Source organism: Lampetra fluviatilis, unplaced genomic scaffold (genome assembly GCF_964198595.1).
Source record: "Lampetra fluviatilis unplaced genomic scaffold, kcLamFluv1.1 SCAFFOLD_1318, whole genome shotgun sequence".
Lineage (NCBI taxonomy): Eukaryota > Metazoa > Chordata > Hyperoartia > Petromyzontiformes > Petromyzontidae > Lampetra > Lampetra fluviatilis.
Window position 1 is genome coordinate 2,200 of NW_027620520.1, and position 5,740 is coordinate 7,939.

The 5,740-nt window shown below is 55.8% G+C and overlaps 1 long non-coding RNA gene across 1 annotated transcript; it reads right to left on the bottom strand.

The window, feature by feature from the left end:
* Window positions 1-306: 306 nt before the first annotated feature.
* LOC144954008 (uncharacterized) lies at window positions 307-4,660 on the bottom strand. Its single transcript, XR_013641002.1, has 3 exons — window positions 4,580-4,660; window positions 3,321-3,547; window positions 307-413 (listed from the first exon to the last, which is right to left on the bottom strand). It is a non-coding gene; the product is annotated as an uncharacterized LOC144954008 (long non-coding RNA).
* Between the last annotated feature and the right edge of the window lie 1,080 nt (window positions 4,661-5,740).

Consider the following 5,740-nt stretch of genomic DNA (forward strand, 5'->3'; position numbering starts at 1 on the left):
GTGTGGGTGAGTGCTGTGGGTGAGGGTGGGTGAGTGTGTGGGTGAGTGTGTGGGTGAGTGCGTGGGTGAGTGCGTGGGTGAGTGCGTGGGTGAGTGCGTGGGTGAGTGTGTGGGTGAGTGTGTGGGTGAGTGTGTGGGTGAGTGTGTGGGTGAGTGTGTGGGTGAGTGTGTGGGTGAGTGAGTGGGTGAGTGTGTGGGTGAGTGTGTGGGTGAGTGTGTGGGTGAGTGTGTGAGTGTGTGGGTGAGTGTGTGGGTGAGTGTGTGGGTGAGTGTGTGGGTGAGTGTGTGAGGGTTGTCTTACGCGAGTCTCCGCCACCGCCGACAGACGCTGGCTGCGTTGAGCAGCGACGGGAGGGACAGAAATGTGAAGGTCAAAACCCACAACTCGTCTGGGAGGTAGATCCAGTCAGCAACTACCACACAGACACACAGTGAGACACACAGTGAGACACACACAGAGACACACAGAGACACAGAGACACACACAGAGTGAGAGACACACACACAGAGACACACAGAGACACAGAGACTCAGAGACACACACAGAGACACACAGAGACACACACAGAGACACACACAGAGACACACACAGAGACACACACAGAGACACACAGAGACACGCACCGAGACACGCACAGAGACACACACAGAGACACACACAGAGACACACAGAGACACACACAGAGACTCACACAGAGACTCACACAGAGACACACAGAGATACACACAGAGACTCACACAGAGACACACACAGAGACACACACAGAGACACACACAGAGACACACACAGTGACACACACAGAGACACACACAGAGACACAGAGACACACACAGAGACACAGAGACACACACAGAGAGAGACAGAGACACACAGAGACACACACAGAGACACACACAGAGACACACACAGAGACACACACAGAGACTCACACAGAGACTCACACAGAGACACACAGAGACACACACAGAGACACACACAGAGACACACAGAGACACACACAGAAACACACAGAGACACACACACAGACACACACACAGACACACACAGAGGACACAGAGACACACACAGAGACACAGAGACACACATAGAGAGAGACAGAGACCACACAGAGACACACACAGAGACACACACAGAGACACACACAGAGACACACACAGAGATCACACAGAGACTCACACAGAGACACACAGAGACACACACAGAGACACACACAGAGACACACAGAGACACACACAGAGACACACACAGAGACTCACACAGAGACACACACAGACACAGAGACTCAGAGACACACACAGAGAGACACAGAGACACAGAGAGACACAGAGACACACACACAGAGACTCACAGAGACACAGTGACTCAGAGACACACACAGAGACAGAGAGAGACACACAGAGACACACAGAGACACACAAAGAGACAAAAATGTGAAGGTCAAAACCCACAACTCGTCTGGTAGGTAGATCCAGTCAGCAACTACCACACAGACACAGAGAGACACACACACAGACACACACAGAGACACACAGTGACACACACAGAGACACACACAGAGACACACAGAGACACACAGAGACACACACAGAGACACACACAGAGACACACAGTGACACACACAGAGACACACACAGAGACACACAGAGACACACACAGAGACACACAGAGACTCACACACACAGACACTCAGATGGAAATTCCCCCTGTACAGCTATTGAAGGCTTCACGAACTACGCGGTCGAAATAGATGTTAAATAATGTGGGAGCCAGAGGACATCCCTGTCGCACCCCAAGGTGTACAGGGAAAGGCTCCGACTCCCGGCCACGTAGTTTTACCCGCCGGGCCCGCTCACCATCATGAAGGTCCTTAATGATCGTGAGCAGAGGGTCAGGGACTCCGAAAGCACGAAGAACAACCCAGAGCCCAGGCCTACTGATGCTATCATAGGCCTTGACCAGGTCAATGAAGCAGAGATGCGGGTCTTGTTGGAATTCCCTACACCTCTGCTGTAGCAGACAGACAGAAAATATGGCATCTGTGCAGGACCGCCCTTTCCTGAAACCGCATTGGGGCTCCGCAAGCCTCTCCTCAGCGTGCCTGGCAAGGCGATGTTGAATAATCCTTGCCAGGACCTTACCCGGCCTCACACTGAGTGAGATGCCCCTGTAGTTGTTACAGTCTGTGCGGTCCCCCTTCTTAAAGAGGGGGACCACCAGGGCATCCTTCCAATCCTGCGGAACCCGTCCAGTGGCGACCACCACTCCTCGCCTCCGGTTGATGGGAAGGCGAGCCCAAAGTAGCCTGGGGCTTACAGCTTCCCACACCTCACCGCCACGCTCCCAAGCCCCCTTCATTCTTTTGTTCAGAAGAAGAGCCACTCCCTGTTGTTTGGCAGTCTCCTGCCCCGAGTAGAGGACTGTCCACCCCTCATGGTGGCAGGAGCCAGAGCCGGTCCACCGGACCATCCTGAATGCCACAGAGATCCAGGCGGTACCGGTCCAGCTCCCGACAGAGGAGTGGCAGCCTTTCCACTTAACAAAAACCAGAGCCGGTCCACCGGACCTCCTGAATGCCACAGAGGTCCAGGCGGTACCGGTCCAGCTCCCGACAGAGGAGTGGCAGCCTCTCCTCCTCCGGAGTGAGCATTCGAACATTCCACGTGGCCACACGAAGTGGCTTTCCGTTGTTTCTGGAGGAGCCCCGAGGGTGAAGATTCAATCTCCTGGCTCCGCCAATTGGGGTTTGGCCAGGAGACGTCACAGACGCCTGTCCCCCCGGGGCCTCCGGCACAAGCTTATTAGTTACAGGTTTAATTGGTGGTTTCGTGGTAATGAATTGAAGGTGGAGGGGGGGTTACCAGCCCCTCGCACCCATCCAGAGCCCCCGTTTAGCCGCTGTGGTGGTCACAGACGCCATGAGGGGAGAGGCCAATGAGGCATTGGCCTTCATCCCACAGCACTGTCCACGACAGGTACACACACACACACAGGCACACACACACAGTGTACACACACAGGTACACACACACACACACAGGTACACACACACACACACAGGTACACACACACACAGTGTACACACACACACAGTGTACACACACAGTGTACACACACAGGTACACACACACAGGCACACACACACAGTGTACACACACGGGTACACACACACACACAGGTACACACACACAGGTACACACACACACAAGTACACACACACACAGGTACACACACACAGGTACACACACACACACACAGGTACACACACACACGTGGTTTAGTGGTAATGAATTGAAGGTGGAGGGGTTACCAGTCTACTCACCGTGTCTGTGTGTCTCTCCACCGTGTCTCTCCGCCGGGTCTCCAGCCCGTGTCTCCCCCCCGTGTCTGTGTGTCTCTCCACCGTGTCTCTCCGCCGGGTCTCCAGCCCGTGTCTCCCCCCCGTGTCTGTGTGTCTCCCCCCCGTGTCTCTCTGTCTTGTCTCCGTGTCGAACCGCGCACAAATCCAACGGAGCGACTTCCAATCCCCACGACGAATCTACGTCCACCCTGAAAGAGACACGGGGGGAGAGAGACACTTTATTGTGTTGAGGCTCACTCACTCAGTCACCCACACAGTCACCCACACAGTCACCCACCCACCCACTCACTCTCCAACCCACCCACTCATTCACCCACCCACCCACTCATTCACCCACCCACCCACCCACCAAACCACTCACCCACCCACTCACTCACCCACGCACCCACCCACCACCTCACTCACCCACCCACCCACTCACCCACCCACCCACTCACCCACCCACCCACTCACCCACCCACCCACTCACCCACCCACCCACTCACCCACCCACCCACCCACCCACTCACCCACCCACCCACTCACCCACCCACCCACTCACCCACCCACCCACCCACCCACCCACTCACCCACCCACCCACTCACCCACCCACCCACCCACCCACTCACTCACCCACCCACCCACCCACTCACCCAGCCACCCACTCACTCACCCACCCACCCCCTCACTCAACCACCCACTCACCCACCCACTCACCCACCCACCCACCCACCCACCCCACCACCCACCCACCCACCCACTCACCGACTCACCCACCCACCCACTCACCGACTCACCCACCCACCCACTCACTCACCCACCCCCTCACTCACCCACCCACTCACCCACCCACTCACCCACCCACCCACTCACCCACCCACTCACCCACCCACTCACCCACCCACTCACCCACTCACTCACCCACCCACTCACTCACCCACCCACTCACCCACCCACTCACCCACCCACTCACCCACCCACTCACCCACCCACTCACCCACCCACTCACCCACCCACTCACCCACCCACCCACTCACTCACTCACTCACCCACCCACTCACTCACCCACCCACTCACTCACCCACCCACTCACTCACCCACCCACCCACCCACTCACTCTCTCCCCATATCTTCCATTCTCTCACCCGCCCGCCCACCCACAAAACGCTTCAAAGCTTATCGGATTTCTCCGCCACAAAATAAATAAATAAACAAACAAACAACGCGCCTGATGAATTACCTCGTGGCAGCAGCAGCAGCAAAACTCCGCATTCTCCTCACCACCTCCTCACCACAACCACCACCTCACCACCACCACCACCACCACAACCACCACCTCCTCACCACCTACTCACCACCACCACCACCTCAACTGACTACCACCACCTCACCACCACCACCACCTCACCACCACCACCACCACCACCTCACCACCACCACCACGTCACCACCACCTCACCACCCACACCTCACCACCACCACCAACACCAACTCCTCACCACCACCACCTCCACCACCTCCTCACCACCACCACCACCTCCTCACCACCAACTCACCACCACCACCTCACCACCACCACCACCACCACCTCCACCACCACCACCTCACCACCACCTCACCACCACCACTGCCTCACCACCACCACCACCTCACCACCACCTCCACCACCACCACCACCACAACCTCACCACCACCACCACCTCCTCCTCACCTCACCACAACCACCACCACCACAACCACCACCACCTCACCACCACCACCACCACCTCACCACCACCACCACCACCTCACCACCACCACCACCACCTCACCACCACCACCACCACCTCACCACCACCACCACCACCTCACCACCACCACCACCACCTCACCACCACCACCACCACCTCACCACCACCACCACCACCTCACCACCACCACCACCACCTCACCACCACCACCACAACCACCTAATTTTGCGTCTCGCAAAATATTTCCCGCCTTTTTTTGTCGCTTTTGGTCAACGTTGTCGTCACTTCCGGGTGGGCGCGCTCCCCATTGGGCCCCACGCGGAAGTGACGTAGCGGGCAGCAGTGTCACTTTGCATATTGGAAAAAAAAATTATTTAAGATTTTTAAAAAACGTAAAAATTCTACATTTGAAGCTTTCGTGACTGCAAGGATTCATATTCTTGGTAAACGTAAAAAAAAAACTATTAACGAATAATTACAAAATTAGCGATTAATACTTTCCGATGTGTGTTTGATATCCGTGTTAAAATCTAAAGTGTTTTTACCGGATGTGACGTCGGACCGTGAAAAGCGAAATTATGTTTTTAAGATGTAACGAAATATATTTCTGCAAAGTCGCGATTATTAACAAGGTCGCGATTATTAACGACAATAGCGATTCATACTTCCCG